This window comes from Prionailurus viverrinus, chromosome D3 (assembly GCF_022837055.1).
Source record: "Prionailurus viverrinus isolate Anna chromosome D3, UM_Priviv_1.0, whole genome shotgun sequence".
In the NCBI taxonomy this organism is placed as follows: domain Eukaryota; kingdom Metazoa; phylum Chordata; class Mammalia; order Carnivora; family Felidae; genus Prionailurus; species Prionailurus viverrinus.
Genome location: NC_062572.1, coordinates 66,142,849 through 66,160,801, shown reverse-complemented (window position 1 = coordinate 66,160,801; position 17,953 = coordinate 66,142,849). Strand labels below are relative to the sequence as shown.

At 36.9% G+C, this 17,953-nt stretch overlaps 1 long non-coding RNA gene across 1 annotated transcript; it reads right to left on the bottom strand.

The window, feature by feature from the left end:
- Nucleotides 1-14,882: 14,882 nt before the first annotated feature.
- Nucleotides 14,883-16,318, bottom strand: LOC125149566 (uncharacterized). The gene is made up of 3 exons (XR_007145969.1): nucleotides 16,235-16,318; nucleotides 15,734-15,923; nucleotides 14,883-14,986 (listed from the first exon to the last, which is right to left on the bottom strand). It is a non-coding gene; the product is annotated as an uncharacterized LOC125149566 (long non-coding RNA).
- Nucleotides 16,319-17,953: the final 1,635 nt, after the last annotated feature.

Sequence of the window (17,953 nt, the reverse complement as noted above, 5' to 3'; positions counted from 1 at the left end):
TCTTTCTGTTGCTTCATTGTTAGTGTATAAGAATGCAACTGATTTCTGTACATTGATTTTGTATCCTGCAACTTTGCTGAATTCCTGTATCAGTTCTAGCAGACTTTTGGTGGAGTCTATCGGATTTTCCATGTATAATATCATGTCATCTGCAAAAAGCGAAAGCTTGACTTCATCTTTGCCAATTTTGATGCCTTTGATTTCCTTTTGTTGTCTGATTGCTGATGCTAGAACTTCCAGCACTATGTTAAACAACAGCGGTGAGAGTGGGCATCCCTGTCGTGTTCCTGATCTCAGGGAAAAAGCTCTCAGTTTTTCCCCGTTGAGGATGATGTTAGCTGTGGGCTTTTCATAAATGGCTTTTATGATCCTTAAGTATGTTCCTTCTATCCCAACTTTCTCAAGGGTTTTTATTAAGAAAGGGTGCTGGATTTTGTCGAAGGCCTTTTCTGCATCGATTGACAGGATCATATGGTTCTTCTCTTTTTTTTTGTTAATGTGATGTATCACGTTGATTGATTTGCGAATGTTGAACCAGCCCTGCATCCCAGGAATGAATCCCACTTGATCATGGTGAATAATTCTTTTTATATGCTGTTGAATTCGATTTGCTAGTATCTTATTGCAAATTTTTGCATCCATATTCATCAGGGATATTGGCCTGTAGTTCTCTTTTTTAACTGGGTCTCTGTCTGGTTTAGGAATCAAAGTAATACTGGCTTCATAGAATGAGTCTGGAAGTTTTCCTTCCCTTTCTATTTCTTGGAATAGCTTGAGAAGGATAGGTATGATCTCTGCTTTAAACGTCTGGTAGAACTCCCCTGGGAAGCCATCTGGTCCTGGACTCTTATTTGTTGAGAGATTTTTGATAACCGATTCAATTTCTTCGCTGGTTATGGGTCTGTTCAAGCTTTCTATTTCCTCCTGATTGAGTTTTGGAAGAGTGTGGGTGTTCAGGAATTTGTCCATTTCTTCCAGGTTGTCCAATTTGTTGGCATATAATTTTTCATAGTATTCCCTGATAATTGTTTGTATCTCTGAGGGATTGGTTGTAATCATTCCATTTTCATTCATGATTTTATCTATTTGGGTCATCTCCCTTTTCTTTTTGAGAAGCCTGGCTAGAGGTTTGTCAATTTTGTTTATTTTTTCAAAAAAACAACTCTTGGTTTCGTTGATCTGCTCTACAGTTTTTTTAGATTCTATATTATTTATTTCTGCTCTGATCTTTATTATTTCTCTTCTTCTGCTGGGCTTAGGCTGCCTTTGCTGTTCTGCTTCTAGTTCCTTTAGGTGTGCTGTTAGATTTTGTATTTGGGATTTTTCTTGTTTCTTGAGATAGGCCTGGATTGCAATGTATTTTCCTCTCAGGACTGCCTTTGCTGCGTCCCAAAGCGTTTGGATTGTTGTATTTTCATTTTCGTTTGTTTCCATATATTTTTTAATTTCTTCTCTAATTGTCTGGTTGACCCACTCATTCGTTAGTAGGGTGTTCTTTAACCTCTATGCTTTTGGAGGTTTTCCAGACTTTTTTCTGTGGTTGATTTCAAGCTTCATAGCATTGTGGTCTGAAAGTAAGCATGGTATAATTTCAATTCTTGTAAACTTATGAAGGGCTGTTTTGTGACCCAGTATATGGGTTCTATCTTGGAGATTCTATCTTGGAGATTGTTCCATGTGCACTCGAGAAGAAAGTATATTCTGTTGCTTTGGGATGCAGAGTTCTAAATATATCTGTCAAGTCCATCTGATCCAATGTCTCATTCAGGGCCCTTGTTTCTTTATTGACCGTGTGTCTAGATGATCTATCCATTTCTGTAAGTGGTGTATTAAAGTCCCCTGCAATTACCACATTCTTATCAATAAGGTTGCTTATGTTTATGAGTAATTGTTTTATATATTTGGGGGCTCCGGTATTCGGTGCATAGACATTTATAATTGTTAGCTCTTCCTGATGGATAGACCCTGTAACTATTATATAATGTCCTTCTTCATCTCTTGTTACAGCCTTTAATTTAAAGTCTAGTTTGTCTGATAGAAGTATGGCTACTCCAGCTTTCTTTTGGCTTCCAGTCGCATGATAAATAGTTCTCCATCCCCTCACTCTCAATCTAAAGGTGTCCTCAGGTCTAAAATGAGTCTCTTGTAGACAGCAAATAGATGGGTCTTGTTTTTTTATCCATTCTGATACCCTATGTCTTTTGGTTGGCGCATTTAATCCATTTACATTCAGTGTTATTATAGAAAGATACGGGTTTAGAGTCATTGTGATGTCTGTATGTGTTATGCTTGTAGTGATGTCTCTGGGACTTTGTCTCACAGGGTCCCCCTTAGGATCTCTTGTAGGGCTGGTTTAGTGGTGACAAATTCCTTCAGTTTTTGTTTGTTTGGGAAGACCTTTATCTCTCCTTCTATTCTAAATGACAGACTTGCTGGATAGAGGATTCTTGGCTGCATATTTTTTCTGTCTAGCACCCTGAAAATCTCGTGCCAATTCTTTCTGGCCTGCCAAGTTTCAAAAGAGAGATCAGTCACGAGTCTTATAGGTCTCCCTTTATATGTGAGGGCACGTTTACCCCTCGCTGCTTTCAGAATTTTCTCTTTATCCTTGTATTTTGCCAGTTTCACTATGATATGTCGTGCAGAAGATCGATTCAAGTTACGTCTGAAGGGAGTTCTCTGTGCCTCTTGGATTTCAATGCCTTTTTCCTTCCCCAGTTCAGGGAAGTTCTCAGCTATTATTTCTTCAAGTACCCCTTCAGCCCCTTTCCCTCTCTCTTCCTCCTCTGGGATACCAATTATGTGTATATTATTTCTTTTTAGTGTATCACTTAGTTCTCTAATTTTCCCCTCATACTCCTGGATTTTTTTATCTCTCTTTTTCTCAGCTTCCTCTTTTTCCATAACTTTATCTTCTAGTTCACCTATTCTCTCCTCTGCCTCTTCAAGCCGAGCCGTGGTGGTTTCCATTTTGTTATGCATTTCGTTTAAAGCGTTTTTCAGCTCCTCGTGACTGTTCCTTAGTCCCTTGATCTCTGTAGCAAGAGATTCTCTGCTGTCCTGTATACTGTTTTCAAGCCCAGCGATTAATTTTATGACTATTATTCTAAATTCACTTTCTGTTATGTTATTAAGTCCTTTTTGATCAGCTCATTAGCTGTTGTTATTTCCTGGAGATTCTTCTGAGGGGAATTCTTCCGCTTGGTCATTTTGGATAGTCCCTGGCGTGGTGAGGACCTGCAGGGCACTTCCCCTGTGCTGTGGTGTATAACTGGAGTTGGTGGGCGGGGCCGCAGTCGGACCTGATGTCTGCCCCCAGCCCACCGCTGGGGCCACAGTCAGACTGGTGTGTGCCTTCTCTTCCCCTCTCCTAGGGGTGGGATTCACTGTGGGGTGGCGTGGCCCGTCTGGGCTACTTGCACCCTGCCAGGCTTGTGATGCTGGGGATCTGGCGTATTAGCTGGGGTGGGTAGGCAAGGTGTTCGGGGGCAGGAGGGGCAGGCTTAGATCGCTTCTCCTTAGGTGATCCACTTCAGGAGGGGCCCTGTGGCAGCGGGAGGGAGTCAGATCCGCTGCCGGAGGTTTGGCTCCGCCGAAGCGCAGAGTTGGGTGTTTGCGCGGAGCGAGGAAGTTCCCTGGCAGGAACAGGTTCCCTTTGGGATTTCGGCTGGGGGATGGGCGGGGAGATGGCTCTGGCGAGCGCCTTTGTTCCCCACCAAACTGAGCTCTGTCATCAGGGGGCTCAGCAGCTCTCCCTCCCTTTGTCTTCCAGCCTTCTCGCTTTCCGAGCAGAGCTGTTAACTTATGACCTCCCAGACGCTAAGTCGCGCTTGTTGTGGGAACACAGTCCGTCAGGCCCCTCCGCTTTTGCAAGCCAGACTCGGGGGCTCTGCGTGGCCGGCGAGCCGCCCCTCCGCCCTGGCTCCCTCCCGCCAGTCCGTGGAGCGCGCACCGCCTCGCCGCCCTTCCTACCCTCTTCCGTGGGCCTCTCGTCTGCGTTTGGCTCTGGCGACTCCGTTCTGCTAATCCTCTGGCGGTTTTCTGGGTTATTTAGGCAGGTGTAGATGGAATCTAAGTGATCAGCAGGACGTGCGGTGAGCCCAGCATCCTCCTAAGCCGCCATCTTGCCGCAACCGAAGAATTTTTCTTAGTTAAATATATCTAGAAGTAGATTTATTGGGTCATAAGTAGGATAAGTTAGTGTATTGTTCAACCTGAAACATTTTGAAAAATTAAAGGGAGTAGTATTAAAGATTACTCTAAGGGGCGCCTGGGTGGCGCAGTCGGTTAAGTGTCCCACTTCAGCCAGGTCACGATCTCGCGGTCCGTGAGTTCGAGCCCCACGTCAGGCTCTGGGCTGATGGCTCGGAGCCTGGAGCCTGTTTCCGATTCTGTGTCTCCCTCTCTCTCTGCCCCTCCCCCGTTCATGCTCTGTCTCTCTCTGTCCCAAAAATAAATAAAAAACTTTGAAAAAAAATTAAAAAAAAAGATTACTCTAAGAGAATAAGGGTAAACTGGATACTCCCATATGTATGGCTTCCCACGTCACAGTAGGTTCAAATTTGGTGGCTAATTTCAAATGGTTTTCCTAAGTTTTACCAATTTAAACTCCCATCAGTCATGTCTAAGAGTTCTTTTGCTCTCCATTTTTATCAAGGACGTTAAACAGGCTATTTCTCTGCTATTTATTAAGATTGAATTTTTGTTTTTGTTTTTACATGCACTAGTCACTTATTTTTCCTCTTAAATATTTATATAATAGTTATTTATATTTTTTGCCCACTTTTCTATTAGAACGTTTGCCTTTTTCTTATTTTATAGGAGTCCCATTAATCATAAAGTTTTCCTATATGCGTGGCTGTATTTCTGAAATATTTATTCTTTTTATGTTTATCCTTTTGACAATACCACAATATCATAATTATAAAATTATGATAAATTTGACGTTCTGTAGTTTTCCTGTGACATAAATATATTTCCATTTTTCTTGCCAGATATTCACTGAGTCTTCTAAATATTAAGTGCTTTTAAATAGTTATGAAAAGTTCTCAGCTAGTATTCTATAATCATTACTTCTTCATTTCTGTCCTTATCTGGAAATCCAGTCAGATGCATGTTGGACCCCATAATTTCATTCATCCTCTCTTAATGTCTGTTTTATGTTTTTCTTTTCTCTAGTTGGGTGATTTCTTCAGATCTCTTTCAATTTATCAATTCTCTCTTCATCTATGTGTAAACTGCTATATTAACCTTCCACTGAATTTTGGATTTCAATTATCATGTTTTAAATTTCTGCAAAATTCATTTGGTTCTTTACCAATATGGCTTGTTAATTTTACACTCTCTTTTTTATTTTTTTTACGAAGTGCCCTCTATTTAATTTTTAAACATATTTATATTATTAATATTATAGTTTAGGTATCTTCAATGTTTGCAAATCTTGGTAAAATGCTCTTGTTACTTCTGACCCTTAAGCATAGTGGAATGATTTCCCATGTACTTAGTGAATTATGATTGTGATGTTCATTCTTAAACTCATGTGAAAGGAACATTTTCCTCCCTTTATTTTTTTTCCTGCTCCTTACTAAAGCAAAATAGGCAGTTTTTTGTTTTTTGGTTTTTGTGGGTTTTTTTTTGGGGGGGGGAAGCATTTTGTTTTCCTAACTCACCAGTGAATGTATCACTCTTCAGGTGTCCTCGCTTTATTCAGAGATTTATGATTCAAATTCCGCTGAGCTGCAGGCTTTTTCTCTTACTCCTGGTTTTACATCGTTTAATAAAACTCCTGAAAATTCTGGCTTCAATTTGCTCAGCCCAGTAAATCATTCTCTGATCTGCTTGAAATATACAGAATGCTGTACTTAATAATTGAGAATACATGTCAATTATTTTAATTGAAAACATGACAATATAAATAGGCCACAAAGCAAATCTCAACAAAAGATAATGGGTTAAAATCACAAAGAATATGTTATTTGATGACAGTGGATTTAAGCTACAGGGGGAAAAACACTTTATAAAATTCTCAACAGCTTCTATTCCAAGCAACACACTTATAAATAACCTACACTTATAAATAACAATGCAATTAATAAATCATGTTTGAAAGTAGAAAATACTTTTAAATATGACCTACATGATCCTATGGGTTATCACTAATGCTGTGACTGGAGGGAAATTCATAGCCTTACATGTATTTGTTAAGAAAAAAAAGCTTTCTGCCTGTGGACCCTGCCGAGTAAGCATTGCAAATATCTCCCCTTCCACCGCCATCATGTCTAAGTCAGAGTCTTCCAAAGAGCCTGAACAGCTGCAAGAGGTTTTCATCAGTGGTTTGATGAGAGTCTGAGGAGCCATTTTGAACATTGGAGAATGCTTACAGACTTTGTGGTAATGAGAGATCCAAACACCAAGCAATCCAGAGGCTTTGGGTTTGTCATGTATGCCAGTGTGGAAGAGGTGGATGCAGCCATGAATGCAAGGCCACACAAGGTGGATTAAGAGTTGTAGGACCAAAGAGGGCTGTCTCAAGAGAAGATTCTCAAAGACTTGGTGCCTACTTAACTGTGAAAAAGATTTTTGTTGGTGGCATTAAAGAAGATACATGAAGAACATCTAAGAGATTGTTTTGAACAGTATATGAAAATTGAACTGATTGAAATCATGACTGACTGAAGCAGTGGCAAAAAGAGAGGCTTTGCTTTTGTAACATTTGATGACCATGACTTTGCAGACAAGATTGTTGTTCAAAAATACCATACTGTGAATGGCCACAACTGTGAATTAAGGAAAGCTCTATTTAAGCAGGAGATGGCTAGTGCTTCATCCAGCAAAAGAAGTTGAAGTGGTTCTAAAAACTTTGATGGTGGTTGTGGAAGTGGTTTTGGTAGGAATGAAAGCTTTGGTTCTGGAGGAAACTTCAGTGGGTGAGGTGGCTTTGGTGGCAGTCAAGATGGTGGTGGATATGGTGACAGTGGGGCTGGCTATAACGGATTTGGTGATGATGGAAGCAACTTTGGAGGTGGAAACCTATAATGATTTTGGCAATTACAACAATGAGTCTTCAAATTTTGGACCCATAAAACGAGGAAATTTTGGAGACAGAAACTGTGGCCCCTGTGGTGGTGGAGACCAGTACTTTGACAAACCACGAAACCAAGGTGGCTATGGTGGTTCCAGCAGCAGCAGCAGTAGCTGTGTCAGTGGCAGAAGGTTTTGATTACTGCCAGGAAACAAAGCTTAGCAGGAGAGGAGACCCAGAGAAATGACAGGGAAGCTACAGGTTACAACAGATTTGTGAACTCAGACAAGCACAGTGGTGGCAGAGCCTAGATGCTACAAAGAAGACATGTTTTAAACAATACTCATGTGTATGGGCAAAAACTTGAGGACTGTATTTGTGATTAATTGTATAACAGGTTAGTTTCTGTTCTGTGGAAATTGTAAAGCATTCCACAAACGGTTTTAATGTAGATGTTTTTTTGTACCCATGCTGTTGATTGCTAAATGTAATAGTCTGATCATGATGCTGAATAAATGTGTCTTCAAAAAAAAAAGAATAAATAAAAGTTAATGAGCTAAGAATTCATATGAAGAACAATTAAATCTAAATGAAGAATGAGAGAAATGATAAAAATTCATGAAGAAATTAATATAGAAAATATATTAGAGATTTTTTTAAAACTGAAAAATTGGTTCATTTAAAAGGTTAAATTGATAAATTTGGGGGAGACTAATAAGAAAGAGGGAGTACAAACAATATTAATGTAAATGTTAAAAATATTTAAATCCTACATATTTTAGGATTTTGATATAAAAATACTATAAACAACTTTGTGGCAATGAATCCAAAATTTAAATGAGATAAAAATATTTCTAAAGAGGAAAAGAATAAAAGAATAAATATTACATAAGAATAAAATCGAAACAGAATTTTAAAGAAAATTTAGCATAAAGAAATCTCTAATATAAGAGTGGATTATTGGATTATAAGAAATAAATAATTCCGATGTTACATAAAAATTTTCATATAAAACAAGGAAATGTCTCTCTTTCTCTTTCTCTCTCCTTCTTTCATTCTTTTCATAAGACCAGGATGTTCTACCAAAAGAAATTTAAAATAACAGTATCCTCATGAATATAGATTTAAAATCCTAAATAAAACATTAATGATAAAGTTGAATTTATATACAAAAATGCATCACAAACAGGTTGTGTTTAATTCTAGAAATTCAAAGTTTGTTCAATGTAAGAAAAAACAATCAGCATACTATACCTTTATAGATTAAAATGTGTGTGTAGGGGCGTAATCACATGATCATCTAAACAGGTGCAACAAAGATATTTGAAAAAATTCAGCAATCATGCCAGAGATGAAATCTGGAATCAGATTGGAATCACTAGACTGGGAATTTAAAACAACTGTGGTTAATATGCTAAGGGCTCTAATACATAGACCATATACAAGAACAGATGGACAATATAAGCAGAGAGATGGAAATTCCAAGAAAGAATTTTAAAAATGTTAGAAATAAAAACACTACAGCATAAATAAGAATGACTTTGATGGGCTCATTAACAGACTGGAAATGGTTGAGGAAATAATCTCTGAACTTGAGAATATGTCAATAGAAACTTCCCAAACAGATAAACAAAGAGGAAAAAATACGGGGAAGGAAGGACGGAGAAGGAGGATATCTAAGAACTGTGAACCAAATACAAAATAAATAACATGTGTAATGGAAAACCAGGAGAAGAAAGAATGTGAGGAAGAGTAGAAGTATTTGAAGCAATAATGACTGAGGATTTCTCCAAATTAATGTTAGACACCAAACACAGATCCAGGAAGTTCAGAGAATACCAAACAGGATAAATTAAAAAAAAAAAAAAACAAACAAATGACACACATAATTTTCAAACTACAGAAAATCAAAGATAATACAGAACCAGAGAAAAATTTCCTAAATCATTCCATGAAGCCGGTATTATCTTAATAACAAAACCAGACAATGACATTACAAGAAAATTACAGACCAGTCAATATCTCTCATGAACATAGATACAAAAAATCCTCAAGAATGTATTAGCAAATCAATCTAACAGTGTATAAAGATAATTATACACTTGACCAAGTAGGATCTATTCCAGGTACACAAGGCAGGTTCAATGTAAACTATCATATCAACAGGCTAAAGAAAAATCACATAATCATATCAATGGATGCAGACAAAACAGTTGACAATATAAACATCTATTCATAGTAAAAACTTTCAGCAAACTAGGAATAGAGGGAACTTCCTCAATTTGACAAGGAACCTCTACAAAAAGCTGTAGCTAATATCATACTCAATGGTGACAAACTGTAACTTTCCCCACTAGAATCAGGAATAGGGCAAAGATGTTCCCTCTCACCACTGTTTTTCAACATGATACTGGAAGTCCTACCTAATGCTTTAATAAGACAATAAAGGGAAATAAAAGTTATACTGAGTTGGAAGGAAGGAATAAAAGCTGTCTTTGTAGAGTACATGATTGTCTATTTGGAAAACCTGAAAGAATCAACCAAAAACTCTTGTAACTTATTAGTAATTATAGCAAGGTTGCAGCATACCAGGTTAATACAGGAAAGTAAGTCACTTTCCTATATACCAAAAATAAAGAAATGGAATTTGAAATTAAAACATAGTACCATTTACATTAGTACTCAAAAAGTTAAATTGTTAGGTATAAATCTAACAAAATATGTGCAAGATATATATGAGAAAAACTATAAAACTCTGGTGAAAGAAATGGAAGAATAAATAAATGGAGAAATATACCATGTTCATGGATAGAAAGACTCAATATTGTTAAGATGTTAGTTGGCCCCAACTTGATTGGTAGATTCAGTGAAATTCCAATAAAAATCTGAGTGTGCTATTTTGTGGTTATCGATAAACTGATTTTAAAGTTCACAGAGGCAAAAGACCCAGAATAACCAATGTAGTAGTTAAGGAGAATGAAGTCAGAGGACTGATACTTTTCAACTCTAAGACTTATGATAAAACTACAATAATCAAGACAGTATGCTGTTGGTAAAAAGATTAGACAAACAGATCAATGGAAGAGAGTAGAAAGCTCAGAAATAGGCTATGTAACTATAGTTAACTTATCATTGAAAAAAGTAAAAATGAGGATAGTCTTTTCAGCAAATGGTGCTAGAGCACCTTAATATTAATGTCCACATGCAAAAAAAGTGCATATAGATACATAGAAACAGACCTTACATCCTTCATACATATACACCCATACATACACCTCAAAGTGGACTATAAACCTAGATGATAAGCCATGAAAATTCAGAGGAACTTTAAATGCATATTACAAAGTGAAAGAAGCCAATCTCTAAGGGCTACAAACTGTGTAATCCTAACTATATAACACTCCGGAAAAGGCAACACTGTTAACTATAGTAAAAAGATCAGTTGTTGACAGAGGTCTGGGAGAAGGCAATGGGTGGATAGGCAGAACAGAGAGGATTTTTAGGACAGCGAAACTACTGTGTATTATACTATAATAGTGGACACATGTCATTATATATCTGTCACAATACCAAGATTAAACCCTAATGTAAACTATAAATTTTGGATAACAATGATATACCAATGTAGGTACATTCATTGTAACAAACATACCACTCTCATGTAGGATTTTGATAGGGAGGCTAGGCATACGTGGAGGCAGGAAATGTATGGGAAATTTCTGTACCTTTTCCTTAATTTTGCTATGAATCCTAAGTTGCTTTAAAAATAAAAGCTGTTAAAATTATATAAAAGAACAAGAAGAGTTAAGACAATGTTGAAGAAAAAATACCACCTATTAAAACTTATTATAAACCTTTAATATTTAACACTGGAGTTACTGTAAGGATAGTAATTAATGGAGTTAGACAGAATAAAGAGCCAGAAACAGCCCATAAAAAATAGGCTTAAAAATAGCTCCTTGGCACAAAAACAGATACTCAGATCAATGGAACAGATAAAGAACCCAGAAATGGACCCACAAATTTATGGCCAATTAATCTTTGACAAAGCAGGAAAGAATATCCAATGGAATAAAGACAGTCTCTTCAGCAAGTGGTGCTGGCAAAATTGGACAGCAACATGCAAAAAAATGAACCTGGGCCACTTTCTTACACCATACACAAAAATGAACTCAAAATGGATGAAAGACCTAAATGTAAGACAAGAAGCCATGAAAATCCTCGAGGAGAAAGCAGGCAAAAGCCTCTTTGACCTTGGCCGCAGCAACTTCTTACTCAACACATCTCTGGAGGCAAGGGAAACAAAAGCAAAAACGAACTATTGGGACCTCACCAAAATAAAAAGCTTCTGCACAGCAAAGGAAATAGTCAGCAAAACTAAAAGGCAACTGACGGAATGGGAGAAGATATTTGCAAATGACATATCAGATAAAGGGTTAGTATCCAAAATCTATAAAGAACTCATCAAACTCAACACCCAAAAACAAATAATCCAGTAAAAAAAAATGGGCAAAAGACATGAACAGACACTTCTCCAAAGAAGACGTCCAGATGGCCAACCAACACATGAAAAATGCTCAACATCACTCATCATCAGGGAAATGAATATCAAAACCACAGTGAGATATCACCTTACACCTGTCTGAATGGCTAACATTAACAACTCAGGCAACAACAAATGTTAGTGAGAATGAGAAAGAGGCTCTCTTTTGCACTGCTGGTGGGAATGCAAACTGGTGTAGCCACCAGTATGGAGGTTCCTCAAAAATTAAAAATAGAACTACCCTACGACTCAGCAATTGCACTGCTAGGTATTTATCCAAGGGATACAGGTATGCTGTTTTGAAGGGGCACATGCCCCCCAATGTTTATAGCAGCACTATCAACAATAGCCAAAGTATGGAAAGAGCCCAAATGTCCATTGATAGATGAATGGATAAAGAAGATGTGGCATATATACACAATGGAGTATTACTCAGCAATCAAAAAAGAATGAAATCTTGCCATTTGCAACTACATGGATGGAACTAGAGGGTATTATGCTAAGCGAAATTAGAGAAAGATAAATACCATATGACTTCACTCATATGAGGACTTTAAGATACAAAACAGATGAACACAAAGGAAAGGAAGCAAAAATAATATAAAAACAGGGAGGGAGACAAAACATAAGAGACTCTTAAATATGGAGAACAAACAGAGGGTTACTGGAGGGGCTTTGAGAGGGGGAATGGGCTAAATGAGTAAGGGGCATTAAGGAATCTACTCCTGAAATCCTTGTTGCACTATATGCTAACTAACTTGGATGTAAATTTAAAAAATAATAATTAAAAAAATAACGCCTACAACAAAAGAGATGAGAAGATATTCTTCCCCATAAATTGCATTGATTCAACTAGATATCCATAGCAAAAAAAAAAAAAAAAAGACTTGAAACTACTGCATGCTAACAAGATGTAAATCTAAGTGTTGGAAATCTCAAGGTAAAAATTAAACCAACCTTTTGTAATCTATGAGAATATCCTCATGAATTTGGGATAGGTAAGGATTTCTCAAACAAATCACAGCAGACTCTAATTAAAAGATTGCCAAAGTCAACTAGATTAAAATTGGGAATTTCTGATCATGGAAAGACAACTTTAAGAAAGTAAAAAAGATGGGACTCCTGACTGGCTCAGTCAGAGGAGTGTGCAACTCTTCATCTCAGGGTCATGAGTTTAGCCCCACATTCAGTATAGAGATTACTTAAATAAAAACGTTCTTAAAAAGTCACAAAAGAAAGAAAAGTTATTCAGCAACACATACACATATGCACAAAGTATATAAAGAACTTAAGGGAAATACAGACAATTCAGAAAAAAATGGGCAAGAGAATCAAATATTTCACAAGAGAGTGTTTCTAAATGGCCAATAAACCTGTAATTCAGTGCTTCAACTCAATAGTCAACAGAGAAATGCAAATTAAAGATGAGGCATCACTACACACCTACTAAAATGGCTGGTGGGAGTGTAAACTGGTATATTTACTTTGAAAATATACTGACGTTTTCTACTAAATCTGAACACATATACCCTATGACCCAATAATTCCTTCTCTGTGTATACCCAACAGAAACATGTGCAGCAATAGAAAAGTACAAGAATATTTATAGTAGCACAATGATTAGTAACCCCAAACTGGAAACATCCCTGATTTATAAACGGATAAATAAATCTGGTATATTACCATCGATTCCTAAACAGCAGTGAAAATGAACAGATATTATGCACAAAAAATGGTAAATCTCACATTTATAGAGAATTCTGAAAACAGGCAGACATAGTATATGTTATTAGAAGACAGGAGAGTTGTTCACTTGGGTGAGATGGGAGGCTTGTGATTCCAAAAGACCAGTAAGTGAAACCTAGAGGTCAATAATGTTCAGTTTCTTCATCTGGTGGTATTTTCACTTTGGGATAATTCATTGAGCCATTCACATATGAATTGAACACTTCTCTCTTTGCATGTTCTACTTCAACTAAAAGGTTTTTTGTTACTAACTCAGTCATTATTGACCAAGTAATCAATTATGAAATGCCTTATTGTATCATCATCATCATCATCATCATCATCAACAACATCATTAAAATATTGGTAACCTGGGAAGTATCAACGCTCAATTTAAAAAGTAAAGAATTATAAACCAGATTTCTGTCCTTATGTGGATGGTCAAGGGCAAAATCATAACTTGATTTTTTAAAATTTCCACATAATTCTTATCACTTTCAAATGCCTACTACTGTTGCATAGATTTACATGATATATCCCAGTGCTACTTCTCTGACATGTTCTCTTATTCTTCCCTTTCTTCACTCCTTTCCAGCAAAACTGGCCTCCCAGTTTCTCCATGTTCCTTCTTTTCCCTTCCATCTGGATGCAGTTCACTCAGATACTCAAATGCCTAGTTCTTTGACTTCCTTCAGATTTCTGCTGCAATATCACCTCTGCACAGCCTTTTAGGCTACCCTATCCAAAGTAACACTCTTTGTTTCTGGTCCCATAGCCTGGTTTATTTGTCATGGTAAAATGTATTACTACATGAAATTTTATTATATATTTATTTGTTATCGTTTATAATCCCCCTTAAGTATAAACTCCATGGGCACAGGAACTTTGTTCTATTCACTGCTACGTCATTAGCACCCAGAACAATTTCTGGTACACGGTTGGTGCTGGATTATTTAAATGGCTGAATAAATGAATGGTTCATTTGCAATAAAGGCCAATGAAACACCACATGGACAAATTATTTTGTTGATTGGTGGCAATTCATTTGAACTAACACAAGACTCTGGACAACTTGGTGTTAACCCACCTTTGGTATATTTGAGCAATCTTAAACCTCAAAACTCAGACTTGACCATCCTCCTCCTTTATCCTGCTGTGCATATGCTATTGAATTGCACAGTCCCTGGCGGGAAAACATTAAACAAACAGAACCCTGGGTTGCTATGCTGTTAAAGCCAGAAGTACATCATTCATTATGTGAATAAAATACATAGAGAATAAAATAGCCACAGAGTAATGGGAGTTTTATTCTCTCTCTATTCCATTTCACTCCCTCTCTATTTTACTTACGTTATGAAATGATGCTCCCGCCGCTGGCTGATAAATGTTGATTAATCTGATGGAGACTTGGATTTGTTAGCGGGCAAAAGCAATGTAAATAAATCGAGCAGGTGAACTGGAGTTCACAGTGTCATTTCTGAGATTAAAGAGCCTGTCTAGCCCTCCAAGCTCACTTATTACAATCAGGATGCGTGCTCTTCTTGTAAACAGACCGAGTAAGCCCCTTCAAGCAGCTCAACAGTCCTCCTTTTGTGTGGTCTACTGTCTGTCCCTTCAGCAAGCTTCATCTCTTGGGAATCTCCTGTACTGTCAATTTTTGTTTCTCCCCTTGGGGCTAGAATTTGGGGTAAAGCAGGCTAGGGAAAATAGATAGGTCAGTTTTTCTTTTTAATCCAGCCAGTCAATAATTGTATTTATAAAATGCAAGAACTTACAATATGCAAGGCCCTGAGCTAAATGCTTGCAAAATAACAATGAAGAGAACAATGAAAGCAGCAATAGTAATTAACACCTATATAGCAATTTGCTGTTTATAAAACACTTTACTTATTTTATAGGTTGATGCTTAAGGTAATCTTAAAAATAGGCATTGTTGTTATATCTAGGTCAGCCATGTCATCCTTTATTTGAAATGCATTTAGGCACTTACATAATGAATTAATCCCCCCATTTCAGATTCTGCAGGAGGTTCTACCTTCCTCAAAATTTGTTACAAGCCTGTGGGAAGCTTATGGTTTTCTTTTCATTTCTGGCTCCGGGTATTGAGTCTACTGAAAAATCATTCCCTCTACCCCACCATAGCTTTGTTCCTGTGATTTTCTCTTCTGTTCCATATTGGCTTAGATATGGAGTTCAGACCCATTTATGCAATTGTCTAATAAGCCACACTCTTGAACAGAGCTCTAATGTGTATTCGTACAGACCTTAGAAGGCTTAGAAACTACTCTCCTTGAAGATTTCCCTTGTAGCTTCCAAGGCAGTAACGTTTTTTAGTTTTTGTTGCCTATTCTTTTGATGTATCATCTAAGAAATTGTGCTAAAACTAATGTTAAAGATCTTTTGCCTAGGTTTTCTTCTAGGACTTTTATGGTTTTGGGTCTTACCTTTAAGTCTTTGATCCATTTCAAGTTAATTTTCATGAGAGGTATAAGGGTCAAATTTCATTCCTTTGCATGTGGATATCCAGATTTCCCAACATTTATTGAATAAACTTTCTTCTCATTGCATATTCTTGGTATGCTTGAAAACATTAGTTGATGGTATATGCATAGGTTTATGTCTGGGCTCTCTATTCTACAATAAATAAATGGAACTAAATAAACCAAAGAGCTTTTGCACAGCAAAGAAAATAAATTGGAAAGGTAACCTACAAAAAGGGAGAAAATATTTGCAAACCATATATCTGATAATATAATCCAAAATATATAAAGAACTCATATAACTCAGTATCAAAACAAAACATAATCCCATAAAAATGGGTGAAGGACCTGAATAGATATTTTTCCAAAGAAGACATACAAATAGCCAAAAGTTATATAAAAAGGTTTTAAGTATTACTAATCATCAGGGAAATTAAAAAGCCACAATGAGTTATCACCTCATACCTCTCAGGATGGCTATTGTCAAAAATACAAGAGTAGCAAGTTTCAGCAAGAATGTGGATGTGGAGACTACTGAGAATATAAAATGGTATAGCCATTATGGAAAACAGTATGGAAATTCTTCAAAAAGTTAAAAATTGGGTTGCTTGGGTGACTCAGTTGGTTAAGTGTCTGACTCTTCATTTTGGACTAGGTCACAATCTGATGGTTTGTGAGATCAAGCCCTGAGTCAGGCTCTGTGCTGTCAGCGCAGAGATTTGAGATTCTCTCTCTTTCTCTCTCTCTCTCCCCCTCCCCCACTCACTCATTCTCTCTCCCCCCTCTGAAAATAAATAAACTCTTAAAAAATTAAAAATTGAACTACCATATGGTCCAGCAATCCTACTCCAAGTTATATACCTAAAGGAATTTAAATCAGTATCTACAAGAAATATCTGTACAGTCGTGTTTATTGCATCATTATTCACAATAGCCAAGATATGTATATAATGTAAATGTCCTTCAATTGATGAATAGATAAAGAAAATGTGAGATAGATAGATATAATGGTATATTGTTTAACCATAAAAAAAGGAAATCCTGCCATGTGTGACAAGAAGAATGAATCTTGAGGGCATTAATAGTAACAGAAATAAACTAGAAAGAGAAAGACAAAAACTGTATGATATCATTTATGTGGACTCTAAACAACACACACACACACACACACACACACACACACACACAAACCCACAAAAAAACGCCTAATTTCATAGAAACAGAGAAGACAATGGTCATTACCAGGGGCTAGGGGGAGAGAGAAATGGGGAGGTGTAGGTCAAAGGGCACACATTTTCAGTTATAAAATGAATAAGTTCTGAGGCTCTGATGTACAGCATGGTAACTAGAGTTAATAATACAGTATTATATACTAGAAAGTTTTTGAGAGCAAATGAAGCATGCTCACCACACACAGTTACCTATTTTAACTGAGGTGATAAGTGTGTTAATTATCTTGATTTTGGTAGTCATTCTATAATATACACATGTATCAAATCATCATGTTGTATAATTTAAATATATGCAATTATATTTGTCAACTATCCTTATGCTCACAAAGATACTGTTGGCTGCTTTACATTATTATGTAGATAGGTTTCAATCCTAACTGTTGCTCAGCCTTTGACTTCCAGAATTTGCCTCCTGTGAACCTGTACTAAAAATTACGGCTGTGATGCAATCACTATATATTGTAAACAATAATAGGATGTAGCAGAAGTTCTGAAACAAATTTTCCTGCTCCTTGGGCCAGATAATATTGCCAGGAAGTATGCTCCACTGCTGTCTTCATTTATAAACTTAGAATGGCAGCTGAAATATGTTAGTGAGGAGAGTGGTTCAGGTATTCAAACTCTCAAATAAATTTTGGCTCCACTGGCCCAGTGTGAACTAAGCTCCTAAGTACAGTTGTTAGGACTATGTTCTGCACATAAACTTCCAAGCCAAGGATGCAAATGTGAATAGGTATACAGCCTGAATTCTAATCACTGAGACATGAACCTTGATTTAAGACTGGGTCAGCAAAGAGCTTCAGATTCTATGTCTCCCTCTATCTCTGCCCCTCCCCTATTCAGTCTCTAGCTCTCCTTCAAAAATAAACATTAAACAAAGAAAAAAAGACTGGGTTAGCAAAGAGGAAAGTGCACCTTTTAGAAATTAAGTGAGGGGACAATATTTTTTTTT